Source organism: Zootermopsis nevadensis, unplaced genomic scaffold (genome assembly GCF_977971745.1).
Source record: "Zootermopsis nevadensis isolate Lab colony 2312 unplaced genomic scaffold, Znev_1.0 Znev_ptg000030l, whole genome shotgun sequence".
NCBI lineage: Eukaryota > Metazoa > Arthropoda > Insecta > Blattodea > Termopsidae > Zootermopsis > Zootermopsis nevadensis.
This window is the reverse complement of record NW_028259162.1, coordinates 15,096,485-15,116,361: the sequence shown is the minus strand read 5'-3', so window position 1 is coordinate 15,116,361 and position 19,877 is coordinate 15,096,485. Positions and strand designations below refer to the sequence as shown.

At 37.5% G+C, this 19,877-nt stretch overlaps 1 long non-coding RNA gene across 1 annotated transcript in view; it reads left to right on the top strand.

The window, feature by feature from the left end:
* Positions 1-1,939: 1,939 nt before the first annotated feature.
* The window catches only part of LOC110829778 (uncharacterized), an 81,205-nt gene continuing 63,267 nt past the window's right edge, over positions 1,940-19,877 (top strand). The window contains exon 1 of the long non-coding RNA XR_002543076.2: positions 1,940-2,054. This is a non-coding gene — a long non-coding RNA (uncharacterized LOC110829778). The remainder of the gene's footprint in view (positions 2,055-19,877) is intronic.

The window sequence follows — 19,877 nt, the reverse complement described above, 5'->3', positions numbered from 1 at the left end:
TGGACATGGAGCACGCATGGGATTGGGGGGGAGACAATAGGTGCGCACAGAATTTTGGTGGAAAGTTTTCTGGAAAACAACCACTGGGCGGACCAAGAAGGAGATAGGAGATTAACATCAAGATGGATCTTAGGGGCGTAGGCTGTGAGGATAGTAAATGGATGGAGTTAGCTCAGAATCGTGTCCGGTGGCGGGCTTTGGTGTTGTCGACGTTGAACCTGTGGATTCTGCTACCAGGGATTTTGTCAGTTTTTTAGGTAGTCCAGCTTGTTACACTTGTCCTGTTTTCTTGTAACAAAAAGTCACGACGTGCTAAAAAGCATTTAATCGAAATATGCATGACACTACGATGTGAAAATGGATATACAGTCCTGTTTAAATCATTCCTGTATACAGGACTGTCACTTACCGCATACTTAATCCACAGTATTCTTTTGTTTTATCCAATACGTATAGTATTGACAACTAACTTTCTGCACCTTATATTGGATATTCGTAGTTGTAAATCACATATAAATACAGTGCTGAGGTTCTTAATTTATTTCTCTAAGTTTCATGACATTAAAGCTTGTTGGAGAATAAAGGTAAACTGTGGAAAACAGACGCCCAGAGTCAAGAGGTGGAAATATCTCCTTTCAACTGAATTTAAACACAGAACACAAAACAAACCAAATGCAATATAACGTACGTATTTCAATTGAACTAAAGTTACGTGCGTAAGATAACCTAATCTAACCTCACCTTCCCATATTAAACTTTACTTTACCTAACTTTAACTAACCTAACCTCATCTGACCTAACCCAAGTTAATTTATCCTAATCCTACTTAATCGTACCTAACCTCATCTAACTCATCCGTACGTAATCTAACACAGAATTCATTAAATTTATTGTGCAACTAACTTAAGAAGGAAGAACGGGCTCAAATGCTATTTATATTCATGCATAAGGAATGGGTAAAATCCTGAAAAATTCCTTTGAAACTAATTACTGTAGGTGATATTGTAAAGACATAATCATTTTCCTATTGTATGAAATGATACATGTCTGATGATCATGGTTAAGTTTTAGGGCAAGGAAGATTGATAAGAAATCTGAGAATTTGTCGAATTTCCCCGCAATAAGTCTGAATACACTCTACATGTTTGAAAACTTCAGACTCAAAACTACGATTAAAATTTGTTGATTTGTACTCATAATCTATCATTTGTTATCGCCTTGTTTGAATGACAAAAACAGATAAGACGTCAAGATGAAGAACGTTTCAGTTTTGTATGTATATTTATATGGGTTATGATAATGAAACATGAACGAGTATTAAAATGCGGCATTGAAGTTAAAATAAAAATAAACATTTCTATCCTGTTTATACCCGTAATCATGGGGGAATTCTAAATCGATATCAAATGTCAAGAGCTAAAAACCTGGTGTGTCTCAACAGAGTGTGCACGCTATTCAAGAGACTGAAACTAAAGTACGAATAATGAATAAATGCTCGTATGTGTATGTGATATTAATAAATTCTATTCGCACTTGTGGTAATTCTATTTGTGTAAAACAGGAATCTAGCAAGCATAAATTAAGAGCCCCACTGTGCTTAAACACAAAAGCAAAGTATAAATGTAAAGCTCCATGCATTCTAGATATTGTCACCAGATAGAGGTATATGGCCAACTGCACGTTCCGGCAAGTTTACTGTCCGAGGAACAAACTCCCCCATTCGTTGGATTGATTTGGCTCCAGCTTGATATTGAAGTCTGGTTATCCATCCCTAGCCACTTCTTTCAATGGTAGCAGATAGTTTAATACAAAACAGCATTTATGGTTGTGTGCGCAAAAATCTACGGCGGACGGAAAAATCTTGTTTCCGTCTGCTTCAAGAAAGCGCCCTGTCTGACATGCGCATTCTTCCTCTCCCCACCCTGCACGACTACTTTGATGTCTACCTTCTGGAAAACATCTTGTGGAAATATAGTTTGGTTTGGCTTTGTGAATCTCGTTTCGGCGCCCGGAGAAAGTCCTGTTACAGTGGTCATCCGACGCGACATCACCTGGTAATTTATAAACCTGTTTTATTTTCCTGTGTTTGGTTTTGGTGGCGGTGGACGTCGGGTCGTTTTCTTTTTGGGGGGTGGAGGCTTTCGTTATATTTTGTTTTGTCCTCCCTGGTGTTACGTCGCATTGCTACATATTACTATACATCAAACATTAAGACTTCTCTGATTTTATTGTGTTCTATTTAAATTCAGAATATATATTTTGTTTTTGTTAATTAAGCTTACATCTTATTTTAAACCGCACTTGGAAACGGTGATTGGACCGTTAGTTCACGTCGTGTCTGATTGTAATATGGCCCATTGCACGGCTAATTTTATTGTGTTTTTAAACGTCATTAAATGAGAAGAAGTTACAAACACGTATAACGTATCACCTGTGGTGCATTCGACACAGTTCAATCTCTTAACGTTGCGAACAGCGCCATTAACGTCATAGTTACTTGGGGTTTATGACATTTGCGTGGGTGGGTTACACAGAGTGTGCCAGAAATACCTGACGGTTTTTGAAATGCAATTACCATCTTTCCCGCTACGCTGCACTTCCATACTAACATTCGTCATGTAGAGTGCTCTTTGGAGTTTAGTTGATATGGAGCGCTGGTCAATTGCAATACCATATTGCGGCTGTGGAACCGTTTATGATAAGTGAGTCAATTGCAGCTATACAGCGTGGTTTGCAACAGCGCGCGATGCACCTAGCCGAATTACTCTGCTGTTGTGGGTATTGAATAAGCGTCAACAAGGATCAGTGAAGGATAGTAAACCCGAAGGACGTCCACGTTCAGTGGGTGCACCTGAAAATGCGGAGCGAGTAAGAGAAGCCATGGGGCGAAGCCCCCACAGGTCAGCTCGACGGCAAACTCTCGCGCTTGTTTTAAAGGATAGTAGCTTTCGGCGAATTCTGCACAAAGATTTGCATTACCATCCTTGCAAAATCCAAATTGCCCAGTAACTTAGTGAACCGATTTCATTTTTGCAATAAATTCTTGAACTTGGTGAATAATAATCGCAACATTGTGAACTCATTACTGATGTCAGATGAGGCCCACTTCCCATTTCAGGTTTTGTAAGTGAACAAACTTGTCGTTTTTGGGCTGCAAACAATTCGCGTGTACTTCACCAACGACCTCTGCATAGTGCGAAAGTGACAGTATGGAATGCTACACCGTGTTATGGCATCCACTGAAAAAGTGTGTTGATCAACAAGGACGTCACCTGCAAGATGTTATACTCAAACAGCGATGCTTATAACAAATTCTCGACGAAAATGTAAATGCATCTGATAGTGTTAATAAATTTTTCCACTCTGCCTTGAAAAGTTATTACATTTCAAATACCGTCAGGTGTTTCTGGCGCACCCTGTATGATGATGCCTGTCTTGTTAGGCAGTGTTATCATGGGGGATTCCGCATGTAGTTGTGCCGGTCCTCAGATTCGTTTAATTAATTGATTAATTTGTGCGCTGTTTCATTTCTCTTTGTCGTCTTATTCAAAACTCAGTTTTTATCTCAATAAAAGACTGACAGTCTCCATTGAAGAAAATACCTGTTTAATGTGTTTAAAGGTATACTTTCTGTGAATTATGAGAATCATACAAAACCCAGATATCTTGTTACTAGAGCAACTGAATGGAAAAGATTATGATATTAAAAGTTACCATTGATTTTACGGGTCAGATTCAAAGCACAGATTTTGTATTGCAATTTCAAAAGACTTTGTTGCTACACTGACGCCAAAATTTAAAGATCCCTGGCCGCGCCTACGTTAGACGTAGGAATTCCCATCTCGGGCGTAATAATGTAACGCTGTCAATTCTTCGTTTGAATTCAAAACGGTGGTTCGCAAATACGCAAGACTACTTACCACTAAGTCTAGCAATTGTGTCTAGAGGCAGGTTATTTACTTACAAGTAGAGCAAACAGCAATAACCCTGGAAATAATATGACTTCCGTCCGAAGAACTAATTTCAAGCATCATCAAATAGAGGCACGACCTCTGTGCCAACAATTTTCAAAATGTGTACGTATAGATTATATTAATCTAATCCACACAGCTCTATTACTTGTAAAAAGGTACTAATGTCATGGTTTTTAATGTGGCTCTAATTACCTATTATAAATGTGGTTTAACATCCTCAAATAATTGTTTGTGAATACGTTATATGTAGTGTATGTCAGGTACGGCCTTTAAAGCCAAATATAAACTTCTTGCTCCTTAATGGCACTAACGAAGAACTCGGTATCACAGCTAATAAACCAAGATGGAGAGCAGAAAAGGAAGGAACGATTATGAAGCAAAGGTGGAGAAATTCAAAACGAAAAATTACGGCAGAAAAAATGAACTGAAACAAATCACTACTGTAAGACGTTACCCATATTACAAGAATAAAGATACAGCACAGCAGTGTTCCCAACAAAACAGCTAAAATAAATTAACTGTTTGCGTTCCCCTCACCTGTAAAGTACACACAAAAAATTGTAGACAACAAGCTTGGAAAATGTATTCCGTTCCAGGATGCACATAATATAATCGTGCTTTCTTTGAATTTGGGAGTATTAAATCCGCCTTGTTCGGTAGTTCCCACTTTGGCCACCAGATCGGCGCACCTCAATGTCTACCTCAAGATTTTCCATATCCGTCAGTTTATCACCGGTCGTAGGAGATTCAAAGGTACAATTTTGAGGTCCTGCAGAATTGCACAACTTCTACATCAAATTTCATCCAAATCCGTCCAGTGGTTCGACTGAACAGACCGACGGACTGACGGACAGGACCAGCCCACGACGCTTGCACGTTATGTTCTTCGTGTAAAGAATGATTAAGAAGGTATAAATATGCATATATAATACACAACATAATGGCGAAGAGGAGGTATAGAATAAGGAGCCAAACGTCCTTTGGTGGGCACTAAATGTAGACGAGTGGATAGCCTCGCGTTCAGGTTGTCATTGTCGCACGGAAAACATTCCTCAAACGTTCTTAATGGAAGGCTTAGTAGGGGCAGTGCCTTGATAAAGGAAACGTCAGTCCCATTTCCGAGAAACAAACTCCGAGACTTCTGACCTTGGGCTGTCCGTTTACTGACCTAATAGGTACCACGGCTCCACATACTGTCCACGGATCACGAGAAAAACCCTACAAGGGGAAGTCGTTTCTGGTGCGGTGCGGGGGGAATGTTACTTATCAGCTGGACTAGAGGGCTGCTATTGGTGGGAAGTGTTGATACGTCAGAGTTTTACTCTACTGCACACAGACTGAAAACATCAAGCAGTTAAGAGTAGCGTGTAGTGAGAGCACCTGTAATGTGTTCTGCGGGTGTTGCGATAATATTCTAGATTAAATCACTGTGCCGCTGTGAGGTAATCTTAAAGCTGTACCCATTAGAACACATGAAAGCCTGTCGTCTGTTGTTCGTTCAGTGGTTGTGGAACGAATGCTTTTAGGATCGGTCGTCACTCACCACGAAATCTTGCGCATGCGCGTATATCGAATTCCTAGCAGGGATTTTCTCCTGGTCTGTGGACTGTACAAGTATTTATACTTTTAAACATGGGACACCACCAATCGCAAATTTGAATATATGTGGGGCCAACCGCTTCATCACCTGTTAAAATAATGAACGCGATCGGGAAATGGCCCAAATAGTAAAGAAAAGTTTAAATTCCTTTTTAAAGCATTACTTCAAATATTCTTGTCTTGTTATCACCATTCCTAACAAACCCTGTGGAGCAGTGTCCTTGAGAAGCTAGTAGTCACCCAGTTAGTCCAAAAAGCTCTGTTCTTTTATGAAACACGAAGGTTTATTACTGAACTACTGGACCACTCCTGAGGTTGATAAATCCGTTAACATTGCAGGTCTATTTATTAATTTTAGGCCTATGACTAGACTTCAGAATATTTCAAAATAAAATTTCATGCGAAGATTTTGCCAGCAGACACAAACCTTTCACTCAAGGACCCTTGGAGAAAAACATCACAACAAAATACGTAATAAAATTTTTGTCCTCGTTATGTTCTGCGGCTCTACATGAACTCCATTTTCGATCTCATGACTGTCAAAGTCCATGACAGCTTCGATTAGACTACGTCATGCATATATGCATATGTAATATATTGCCGTTCAGTAATGAGGTACAAGAAGCCCAAATATGCAAGAGACAAGAACAGCTTCATTGTAAGTTAAATCGCTTCACACCGGATAGGATCCTTGGTATTGTCTCCAGATAAACATCTGCATAATTCTATGACTATTGTTTATGCACGTGGAATGAACTAGCCTACGGGGCAGGACTCTGAAAAACTATTTTCGACTGCAGTGTTAGTTGCACCTTCCATTTCTAAACCTAGATAACAGCGCTTTCCCTGTATTACTCTGTTTGAATTTCAGTTTCAATTTAGATTTATGTGAAAACGTAAATACAAGATATTCACATTCGTGTACTTTCATAAGTTATATCTTTGCATTGAAACGTTAATCTAATTTATATTACAAGGGTGTAATCGAATAATTAGTGATTAGCTGATTTCCACGTTTATAGATGTATACGGGAGATATGCGGGTAATGTCTGACACCATCGCTAATTAATTAATTAATTAACGTAATTTCATCGACGCAAATGGCAGGGATAAAGGTGATGGCTGTAAATACTGGATACTGAAACAGTAATATAGTTTATGCCTGTGAAAGTCTGCATATTTTTATGGTTTACACATTTTCTACTTCGATCTTAATATGACTGAACTGTCTCTCATCATGTAACAGGGGTATAAAAATTATTTCCTTTCCGAAAAAATCTAAAGTTTTTTAGAATCCGTAGACATACGAACAAGATCTATTATATTTATTTATAGTAGCAATATGACACTATTAAAAAGTAAATATAAGCTTTATCAAATTACAGGTATGGATGTCTCAATTATCGTCCTTAATTCATAAATAACTGATCTGTTTCCAAAAGCAGATATTAATTGTTCGTTTTGTTCCTCTTAGAGCAATGAATTTATCCTCAGAAGTCCTAGGGAAAAATTGTTTAAGTCTTTAAGCGCTTTCGGAACAAAAAGTTGAAGAAATGCGCCTAATATCTTCGTCAAGTCTCTCTGTACGCCATATTGTCCGCATTCAACAAATCGAGTTGAGTAGATTTTCATGAAATTTTATACCGAGGTTGACGTACTAATATCTGTCGACACATTTTAATCTTTTTTCAAATCAAACAACAAGCATTTTACAACAAAATCTAAATGTAATTGTGCGCCAAGCATCTACGCAATCACTTGGGGGAATCCTCCGCGATGACGAAATCGCCCAACCAGTTTGATGGCGATACCACCGCCCGCGAAATGACCACTGACCTCCTCCAAACTACTATGACATCAGGGGTGACACTTGCAATGGTCAGAGATAAGATTATGGAGAAAACGTCAGAAATCTTACGTTGCGCCTAGGCCTGCATTTCGTATCTTGTTACATAATGTTATCAGGATCATGTAATACACGTTACTGCTTCACAAATTTCGAGTTTTAAGGTTATGTGCCATTCTTAAACTGCCGAAGAATCTTAAATTCCTATAGTTGTGTCAAAATATGTCTAATCCCTTAAAAATATGTAGGGATGATGAATTTTAGAACTTCTCCACTTGGACAGAAACACGCAGTAGAAACGTATGATAGGTGTGTAGATAACGGAATTTAGACCAAGGGTGTGGAACTATTGACTGTAAACCTAAGTCGCTATTTGTCGAACCACGTAGTTGAGTCTAATGTTTTGGTTTGCAAGGATTATATTTTGCAATCCAGCTGTGTCCAAAACATCGTAAAATATACTTATATTATTAAAAATCTTTTGAACAGCACAATTATGAATAAAATCAATGATAACTGAAATAAAAATAACTTTTATTTACCTTTATGCTCTTTTATAAAGCTTTTGATACAGAGTAACAGCTGTACTTTAATCTGTATCTACATTTCAAACTTCAATTTCATTTGCAATCTCTATGCTTTGTCAGTATTAACTTGGTTACCAAAAAAATTAGATTGTCGAAATAATTAGCGTAATGAATCCTGTGTTGTTGGTGTGGCAGCCATCAAGAGAATTGACAAATGACGGTCTGTCTAGAGACACCTGCCCCCCCCCACCCCCATTGTTGTACTATTTTATCGTGGTTGACTGCCTATCACTGACTCAGTGAGTAATCGTTCTTCAGGGCAAGAGTGATTTCCATCCCCCTTCAAATCGAACCCTCTAGGCACCTGACCAGAGGTTCTACTGCAGGAACACGAATTTGCGGACTTAAGAGGTTTATCGGTTTCTCACGACGGTGAGACACAGAATGTATAACCATTCTGATAGACTTACTTACCTTAAGGCAAGGTTGAGACTAGATAGACCAAGGGGTAGAATATAGCAGGGATGTTAACTTCCGACAAATCGCATGAAGATGGAAGTAAAACTGACTTCCGAATTGTTATGTTTTTTCTTGTTTTTTTGACGTAAATACGTCTATATGGAAGGGTCATTCCGCAAAAAAGTGTTACGAAAAAGTGTAACGAAAAAGTGACAGAAAAATGTGTAAGATCCATATCAACAATTCGACAACAATGTATAAATATGGACCGACAACAATGGTCAGCTGGCGTGCATTATTATGTTACCTAGGAAACGTCATTTGTTTACTCGACATTGTTGTGTTACATTACTGCCGTCAACAATCCGCTTTCGTAACAAGATGGATGACATTGAAGATAACATTCCATTACATTACTTTACATTACATTGTGTCACGGTGGTCTAGCGGTTAGAAAGCTGGCCTTGTAATCCTGGGGTCTCGGATTCGATTCCCGGCGGTGCCCGAATTTATAGCTTGTGTTGGACAAGGCCGTGGTCTAGGCAACACGGAGTTTTCCTCCGGGGGCTTCCCCGGTTTCTCCGTGGCATCCCAACAATTACTCCATTCACACACAGAAGAAGGCAATGGCAAACTACTTCTGGATCATCTGCCAAGAACGTATATGAACAGGTCCCAGTCCGAGAAAAGGATGGAAGGATCCCGTTCATATGGACCTGTCGTCAGACAGAACACTAAATAAAAAAACATTACATTACATTACAGAGACATAAATATAATTTAAATACAGAAACGTATTTACGTCAAATTCTCCGGAACCGTGGTTCCACTGTAACTTTTTATTTCGGCGATGGATAAATTGTTTTGAGAAACATTTAATTCTGCGTGTTTGTGCAAAAGCAGTCTTATTAATCCCACTCTAACAAAACTTGTTTCTGCATATAAATCCAGTTCAACATCCACAAGAAAGCGACATATAGAAAATCGATGAGCTTGTTTCGCATCATGTAAGTGTTGACGTTCTCATGACGGTAATGATGACTACGTTCTTCTGGACTGTGACAGTATTCAGCCGTGAAGATGGAGACAATATACTTCCTCGAAACGTTTTTGTCTACCCACAAGTCTATAACCCGGAAGAAAAATTCTGTCGTTTATTGTAATAGTCGAAATATGAAAGGCGGAGAAGAGGGAAATTCTTGTACCTGGGATTTACATATCTTTCTCAACGAATTCTCCATCCACCTTCAGGACGAAATGGAGGCAGCGTGTTCTTCGAAAACGGTGGTTATATACCTACAGATCCACACGGCGATTCAACCCATAAAACAAACGTCGATATCATGATATAGTTAAATCCACAAAGTATAACCATTTATCTGAGATTTTGTTTAATTTTATCGTTCCGTCTATGCCTAGATCTCCCAACTGCCTTCTTTCATAAAGGCTAAGATCAGGAGTTTGGATATATAAATCAGCCAATACATTTCAGCACTATAATACCTACAGGCACGATAATTCTGCAAGGGGGAGAACTCTTTCAAAGATGGTAGGCACAACCATCACCGTTAGGGCGACGTCAACAAGGAATAGGAGTTGGGGAGGAGGGTTGTAACTCGTGAGTCACTGTCCCCAGGACATCGCAGAAACAAAAACATCATCGCCTAATGGAATCCAGCACATTAATCACATAAGAGCATCGTAGGCAGCGACTGTACACGGTTATAAAACGGAAATTATGTCGCCCACGGGGACAAGACAATAAGGGTGAAAAAAGGACCTCTGCATGGACAGGAAACGCCCCTATGTTCATTAAGCCCTTTTCCCAGAGGACACATGAATAACCTCAATCGGAACAAACACGCTTACAAAAAGAGAAAACTGGATCACATTTCGACCCCCTCTCTCCCTTTCTCTTGCTCTCACTTTTCACCCTTTTTTCCTAGTGTCGTTACAGTAAATAGCTCGAAATGGGGTTTCTGCAGTTACATCTCCACACACGGACATTTAGTACGTTCGGGTAACCTAGGCCATGTTCACGCAGTGGTTTAACGCTATAAAATGCCAGCGACCCACATCCCTTATAAAATATGGCAGAACTATACACAAATTATTTGTTTTATCTTCTCACGCCCGAAACAACTTTATTCGGCGTACAATTTCTGCGCACTCAGAGTTATAAATACAAACCTGTGACAAGTCACGATTCATGAAGATGTAATTTATCCATCTCTAAAGGAAAAGCAAAGGCTGAAATGTTATCAGCGCCAATACATGATTTTAGGAGACGAACTTATTTTGTTTCCATAGCGAGTGGATGGCTTCTATAAAGTGATCGTTTACATTACATAAATAAAGGTGAAGGTTTTACTGTATGGAAGCCAGGAAAATTCCCGCATATAGCGGTAAATTGCGACAAGGCCAGTGATTATTTTCGTGCTGAAGATGGATAAAGTATGATTCTCCGAACGTTAATATATACGTGTTTGTCCACATGACGTTCTAACCCATAAGACAAACACCGACATCTTGATAGCCGTGAGAGCTTCAAATATCACAAGTTTCATACATACCATCCAAATCAACGGATACAATTTTAATAATTATGTTTCTTTACGGAAGACGGCAAGATAAAACACTAACAAACTAAAAATAAAAAATAAACGTTATGTCTTTTCGTTTATATAAACACAAATATATTACTTTTGAAGTACTTTATTTAAGATAATATTTAGAAATTAAATTTTCTATACTTCTGGCCAAGGGTAGGTTTCTGTTCACTGAAGTCACTGTTTAAAAAAACATCCTCAATGAAATTAAAAGCTTGTATTTCGACTGAATGTTAAGTAGTGAAATTTATTAACAATTAATCTCACCTCACTTTGTGTGCAGAGTGAAGTAGCGTTAATATTGTCTGTGTATAATTGCATTTCGATTATGAAAAACATGACAACAGCGTGAACACATAAGCTTTACATTTTTGCATTAAATTTAAACCAGGAACTGGAAACACAAATTACAAACATGAGACTACGATGCAGTAAGACACATTAAACAATTTTACAGTGACCTTTTATGTTTCGTTTCTGAATCAACATTTATTATTCGTGTTAGTCTTTTGAAAATCAGTTACAGAAAAGTGTACAAAAGGGCGTGTACGTGTTCCGAATGATGCATCACAGATACTTCTTTAAAAATTGACGCGAATCGACACTGCGCTTTCCCAGTTTGAACATTGTTTTCGACTTTTCGGTCGCTTGTTATTTTGGCGCAAAACATGTTTTTGTGTCGTATTTTTGAACAATTCATATTTTGTTCAAAGGAAATTCCAGCTAAGATTTTCTTTGTCCGACTAAAACTGCTGTTCCCTCTGTGACTGCGTGGTTTAATTATTTTCGACGTTTGTTTGTTTCCCACTCGCTGATGCTGGATGTCAGTTATGTTGGATTAATAAATTGTTCACTGGTTTAACCATTACACATGGGGACAAAGCGCAATGCACTCGGCATCCTATTAAATCAGTTATCAGCAGGGACTAATCAGAAACACATCATGTATTATACGGAATTAGTGTCCCCAGCAATTTGCCAGACTGTCAGCTAAACAGAACCAAGCCAGCTGCATCATGTCTGACGGGCAGGGAGGTCTTACTGCTGAAACACATTCTACAGAACACATGCAATTTCTGGGAAAAATGTTATTTTGTTGTAGAAACCGTTATTGGCTCATCTGGCGTCAAAAACACCGAAAATTAAGATATATAAAAGAATTATACTCTATTTCTTTGTATGTTTGTAGCACGTGTAAGGGATTTCTTGACCAGCTAAACGACTATCAGCTTCTTTCAACTATTCTGCGCCGTTATCTTAAGATTAATAATAATGTTAATAATATTATGTTAAGATATTAGAATAGCGCCCTTGCAACAATGCATTCAAACAACGATCTCGGTTCCAATTGTTTAAAAAATATGTACCAACAATATTTTTGGTACCAATTGTAGCGACAATCTGAACCTACATTTCGTCCTAAGAAAATGCGATAAACAGACACGAAAGGGCTTATAAAGTATTCTTTGCTCAAGCTAGAACGTGACGAATAACTAACAATCAATTAAAGAATTGGCTGACCATTTCGTATATGGAACAGTCAAGAAGATATTGATTGTTGAAATCATAAACTTAAAAAATTTGTAGGTTTGTATAACAGCAGTTGCTTTTGCAGTGTTTCTTCAGTATAATTTCTGCTTGGTGTGGAGCTAAAATTATTTACTTGTAAGTTTAATAATTATAATAACTAACTAACTAAATAACTAGGCCCGGGAATTTATACGTGTACAACGAAAATATTCCCTTTGGTATTTCCCAAAACTTTTACCGGTTACCTATTCTATCGGTCTTCGTCTGACAATATTTGTTAAGCAGTGTATATGTAAACTGTAAACGGTTCTGACTTTGGTGTGTTACACTCAGGATTACCAAATTCTTGGACTGTCTCCATCATCTGGTATTCAAAAAAAGCACAAAGTTTCGGGAAATGGATCTGTTTTCGTCCTCGTATGAAAGGGGAAGGGACACCTACTCTGTTGGTTCCGTTAGAAACAGCTAACCTCAGTGACTGAGGTTAGCTGTTTCCGGATCGTTGTGTTCTTTTGAATAACAGACGATGGACAAAGCCCAAGAATTTAGTAATCCCGATTGAAATTCATATCATACATTCAGTCCTTTAACAATGTACGTACGTATCATGCCTGATTTCATAGCTATGAGCAGAGCAGGTTACCATAGCAGGAAATGATTTGAATATCATTCTGAGAGGTACTGAATTCGAAATTCGGTCCACGACCGTAGTTCGAAGTTTACATCCCTTATTCCTGTAAGAAAAGATGTGTGTATGGTGCCCTGATAATCTGATGGAAGAGGAAACTAAGACACAAACCAGCAACAAACTTTGCATACTTCTTTTTGTATAGCCCTCAGTGAAATTGTTCAGCGGACACTCATGACGTCCGGCAGAACTGAAACGCATCTGTCTTATAAACTGCAACTGTTTTATACAAAATTCGTTGGTGTTAATGTAGGTTAGATAAATATTCATGAAACCTATTATGAAGAACATACACTTTACATAATTTCTATCTTTGTATTTCTTAGCCTACAGTATTCTTCTCAGTGGGGAAGAATAATAGGCTTACGAGATCACCATGCTGTGTGTGTGTGTTTGTCATTCGTTTTACGTTCGAAGAAATGCCACCCCAACGTTCGGAATTAATTTATTTTTCCCATCCACATAACATGCCTTGCAATCCGTACTTAATATTATTATCTTATGATATTACTAGTAGATGAACAGTGTAAATAAGCCCCATGAAGATTCTAGTTAGGTGACGTCACCTCTTCCATAGTTTTCGGATAAGTAAAGTAAAGTAAAGTTTGTCCCACTATACGCCATGTTGGCGCTTGGGGGGAGAGGAGGTATAGCTCCTCTCTTCCTTGACCTCGGCACTAGATGGGGGTGAGTGGTCAGCATCACGCCCCGGCCGGCTTTACTCCCGGGAAAGGACCCCGGTACCCATTGTAGAGGAGGCTGGGTGGGCCCCAGAGCCGGTCTGGACGCAGAGGCTAGAGGAAAAATCCTCTGCCCCCGTCGGGATAGTTTTCGGATACAATAGCAAAATGTTACGAACATGTACACAGATTCAATTCAAGTCAATTCCTTTATTAGAGTGTTTGCCAACAGCAAAGAGCCTATGGCAGGCAAACACTAAAACAAAAATAAACAAAAAATATAAATTACATACAAAAACAAATGATGATAATGATAATAACAATAACAATAAAATAATAATAATGTTTATATTAGTATACTGATTCATGTTTCAAGATCAGGTTTTAGGGTCACTTAAATGATGAAAATTAGTCGAAGTCTGAATGTCTGTGATGAAGGTGCGCATATTCTGTAAAACTGTTCTTTTACTCTATACATCGTCCAGGTTTCAGACTAGCTTAAACAGGGGAGGGGCAACATTTAGACTTCTGTAATCCTTTTACCTGAAGACAGAAGTATAAACAACTTCCTAAACGTTGCGCTTTAATGATACATGTAAGATAGGCAAAGTCTTAAAAAATCCGTTTAACACAAGGGAAAATGTTGATTACCGAGACAACGGGAAAACGCAATAGAATAAGGAGCCATCCGAATTATGCAAGGTACCTGAGAACCCTGCACTAGGAATATTTCGGACTTACTGCTGAGAAGATAAGTAAATGTACTTTTCAGAAGTAAAGGCGTTCAGAGCTTGGAAATGATCATTCTTCACAGCCATACGACGCGTAACTTCTATTTCTATGACATTAATTAAATGGCTGCAGTTCTCAGTGAAAGGATAGTGTTATCTTACTTTTATTCACACTACCAAGTTACAGAATTAACCAAATTGCAAATTCATTTTATAAAAAGGACAACAATTTCGACTAGTCACGTGCATGTAAATATTAACAGCTGTTTGAAAATTCAAGTCTGTCCCTGACTACATGTTCTGCATCGGAACTTTCCTTATTACAAACGAGCAAAGAGATTTGACTACAATGCTCAAGACGGCTTGTCGACAAGGCTGTCCGTTGTTGGAGCTAGTATCTTGAGATTGAACCAGTCGGGGTCAAGTTACATGTCTGAATACATGGAAATTGTAGGTTATCGTGGAGGGTCATCATTTTCAACTGTGGCCAGAACTTCAACAAGTAACGTAGTCCGAGCAGGAAAAATAAGGAAAAAGGGATATTTCCTGGCTGTATTCAGGTGTCAAGGTGATAAAACAATGTGAGATGAATAGCTAGATACGTCGTAAATACAGGCAGTAACAGGAAATGTTGTTTCCTCTCTCACGCCAATAACAGTTTATCACCCACCCCCCCCCCCCCCACTTTCTGTCTCATTTAAGCTTATTTGCGGAATAAGACACATTAATCATTAATGCTATTTAAATTACTGACCCAGTGTATTAACTAATAGGTAAGGTGGCTAGCGAACCAACCAACACAATCACCCTTCATCAAAATCAACACTTAATAACCGTAATTAGTTTTTCAAGGATGTCCTGGTCATTACAGACCTCACAGGCACACAACCATAAAAATCCAACCATTCGACCCTATTCTGAGTCAGCTGACTACATTTCATATCCTGCAGTCTGCTTTCAATAAATACGTAAATAAATTACGTTTAAGTATTAAAATAATGTCGCAACTTATTTTAGATTTGTAGCTCTTACTACTAAGGTTTATACAAAAACCGACTTTTAAAAAAACCGGTTTTCAAATTTCAGTATTTCCAAAAAACCTGTTTTAGAATTTTTATAAAAAAACAATATAATTAAAACAATAAAATATATTTGTACTTATTTTAGAAAAATTCAGTTTATTTAATATTTATGGAACTACAAAAACATAACAAAATAAAATATACTCTATACAAAACCAAATAAAAAACTAAAATAACTAAAATCCGTACAAAATATAAATTATACATTTTTATTTCATTTAGTATTTTTCTTCAGGAAATGTGATTCCAAAAAACATAAAATGTCCACTGAACGATTACTTAATCTTGTTCTTATTCTAGATACAAAATTGCCTGAAATAGAAAATACTCTCTCACTGGCTACTGAACTTGGTTTTACCGTTTTCAGAGCAGCAAATAATAAATCTAAATTGTTTGCTCTTTTATTGGTTGCCTCAAATACTGAAAATTCGGCCTTCAGTGTCTTCGGATTTGATATTATTTCTTCAGGTTCCTCAAAAAACCTATGAATTGATTTTTTCATGGCTTCTTTTAGAGCATTGCCCTGATTAATAGTTTCTCTGTCTCTGATATATTCATCATCGGAATCTGTTTCCATACAAGAATTTGGATATATTCTAGACAATATTTTTCCAGATAACTTAATAATATCGAGTTTTGAAGCTAGTGGAAATACACTAGATTTCTTTGTTGAAATGTTTTGTGGATTTTGCAAATATAGCAAAAGGGTTACCAATCCAACTGGTCTTCTTTCTTGAATTCGTACTCCTAAAGCATTTAATAATTTGGAACTAATTTCAGTCTTTAAGATTTTTAGTTCATTTAGCAGAAATTATTACATATTAATTCTATTATCTAAAACCGGTTTTTTAAATTTTAAAAACCGGTTTTCGAATTTTACAAATTTATCCAAGAAACCGGTTTTTAAACTCGGTTTTTAAAAGCCTACTTACTACCCACTACTGAGCAAGTATAACAAATAAAATATTACATGTGTTTTATTAAAATCAGTTAGAATTTATCTTAGTAATGTTCGCTAGGAAACACGTGGCAGGTTTCGTTTGTTACGTGACGTATCAAATTCGATGATTTGAACTGTTTTGAAATTTAAACACATACATTGTGTTTCATTTTAGCCAGCGTTTCACATCCTCGCTGCTTGGCGGACAGCGTTCCGCTCTGTGCATTACACTACAAAGTTAACCTCGGACGAAATTAACGATCTGTCAAACAGGACAAAGAAAGAACTGTCCACGCAGTCTGATTCACTTCCTCTTTCATTGTAGTTTCAGAATGTTGTTTCTATCCTAATATTAATTAACACATATCACTGCTTTGTCTATAAAGATTTATGTACCTGATAATAGTGTGAGTCACGGCACTAATCGATTGGGTCTTGGCGAAACTGAGTGATTACTTAGGGTGTGCCCATACAGAATGTTTTACATGACAATAAGGTTTAATATGCAAAATATACGCAAAGAACTTGTAGGAAAAAGATAAAAACAAAATAATATGAAAAAAGAGTACAATATTATTTCGTGTGTTGTGTTTTTCAATAACACTTATTAAGATGTAGCGGAGAGCTCACAAGGGTCTGTTGTCTTGCTTCAGGATTGGATGCAACGTTAACATCTGTTCAATACAAGATCTTCTGTGCAATGAAATTAAACAGATGCCTCAGAATTGTACGCAGACAGTGATTTAAAAGAATAAGGACTAATAGGTGGAGTTTACGAAGAATGCGTGTTCTAGAGCCACGTTACGGAAATATCGAATTGTGAATAAGAACATGGAAGAATTATACCAAGTCATAGCTTAGGGATGAGTGTTATGAGGGTGGGGAAGGATAGATTAAGAATATGGGTAAATTATATTAGATCAGAGCGTAGGGATGTGTTGTGAGAATCAAACTTTAACATTAGTAGAGTTGAACCTTCGGATTCTAGCGTAGTTAAAGGAATTGTTATTATTAGTCAGCACAACAAGAAAAATCCCGTTTTTTTATAAAGTGGGAATAAATTATTAAATACCTACTTAACAGAAATTAAACGCCATAAAGAAATGAAGCCTACACCATTGCAAAAACTTTAAAAAAAAATTAGCATTTAGGTAAGTATAATTTTGACCACTAAGAGCACAACTGTCGACATGGAAGTAAAATGGCAACTCTACTCGAATTTAATTTCACGTAGTAAGTAACCATTATAAAGAAAATTTCATAACTATTCTCCATTTCCGAATTAAATTAATCTTTTCAGGTTGAGTCGTCATTTTACTGCCATGTCAACAGTTGCGCTCCTAGTGGCTAGCAATAGAGTTACGTTACTTTACTTGCATCTTACAAGAAATATTTAAGTTTTCTTCCCAATGTTGTTAGTTCAATTTCTGCATGTCTTTTAGTTTTTGTGAAAAACAAATTTTAAACTGCTAGAATCATTAGTGTTTCATTTGTAGTTTTCCTGGTATGTAAAAGTATTTAAATTTTACCACACCATTTTTAATATATGTACCTAAAAACCGCTACAAACATGCTTAAGACCAAACGTCGTGGACAAATGGTAATCACTCTTACTTTGTAATAGGAAGTCTTGAATTAAAATCTCGGCTCGGAGACCGTCTATGACCAAGGGCTTTTGTGCTTTTCTCAATACCTCCAAACTGAGTCTTAAATTAGGTCATGGTGGGTCCATTCCACATAACTTTCAATTCATTATTTATCCTATTAAATGAGTCTATTGCCCATGGTACAAAGGGATGCAAACGCTAAAATTCACTTCAACTTTGTGCACGCAAGTAATTTTTCAGTAGACATTGCCATAGGCGGCTAGTGTATAAATGTTACAGCGAAGCATGGGCCTACTAGTATTTCACATTGTGAACGAGCTAATCACAGCATAACATCATAAATTAACTACTGACGTAAGGGTATTAGAAGCACGTTAGTAACTTGCTCGGTGAAAACTCGGCGTAATGAAGTCAGAGAATTTATCTCAGAACATAAATTATCTACTGAACAGACTAACGCAACTAACAACTACCCAAAGCAGAGTTTAGTAACTGTATCTTAGCTATGAACGAGGTTACGCCAGAATTTCTCACAATTTTCACACCCATCTGTTATGTCCACAGTAACTATTAGCTAAATCATCTTTTAACCTTCACGCAAAAATCTGATTCATCTGGATACCAGCCTATTATTCGGTTCAGATTCTTTTCTGCACGGTCTCTTAAATAAACATGTTACGTTAAAAATGTAACAAGGATGGAATAGTGTATTCTTCGGAGTACACTAACATTCGAAACGTGTTGTGCACGCTATATCGTGTTGGTCATTGTTACATTAACCTGCTCCTTGGGTTCATTTTTGCATTAATGAAAACCGAGGGCTTTGTAGCTCCTTATGTGATTCTTGCACTAATGCGATTCGAGATCCAAGTTGCGCAACGATGTGTTCCAATAAGAATCTCTCTCACCATTCTTCTGCAAAAATGACCTGTGGTCACACAGGTTGCCTACTCCGTTCGAAATAACGCGACAGGTAAATATGGACGGGCTAAGCTTACATTAAAGCTTATAGAAGACCTAAAAAGCTATGGTTTTACTCAACACTTTTTGTGAATGTGTGTCTAATCTCTCCGTCTAAGGAGAAAAAACATGGATAAACGGCGTCTGAGAAGAAAATGCTGAGGACAGTATTACTACTTAAGAGGGAGGAAATAACACGAGGCTGGAGATAACTGATGATGAGTATCTTAATCATTTTTACTCTTCGCCGAATATTGTTAGTATTATCAAATGTATTTTAAGGTGGGAGGAGCATGTAGCACGCACAGGATATATGTGAAGTGCATTCAAAATATTAGTAGGGAGAAGCTGAATGGGAGGCCATTTAAACCAGAGGATAATACTGATTATGTCTTAAAGGAATGAGGTTGGATGGAATGGACCGAATTCACTGGCTCAAAATGGTGACTAGTGGCAGGTTCTTGTATATATATGCCTTCGGGATCCATAATGGGAGGAGCTTTGATGACTAGTTTAGAAGTTATTTGTTTCTGAAGGAGGACTTTGCAATTGGACAGTTAGCAGGTATTAGTAAGAATTTTTTTATTTTAATTTTAATTTATAAACTATATAGTACTGGAGACCTTGGATTGTAATCTCGGATA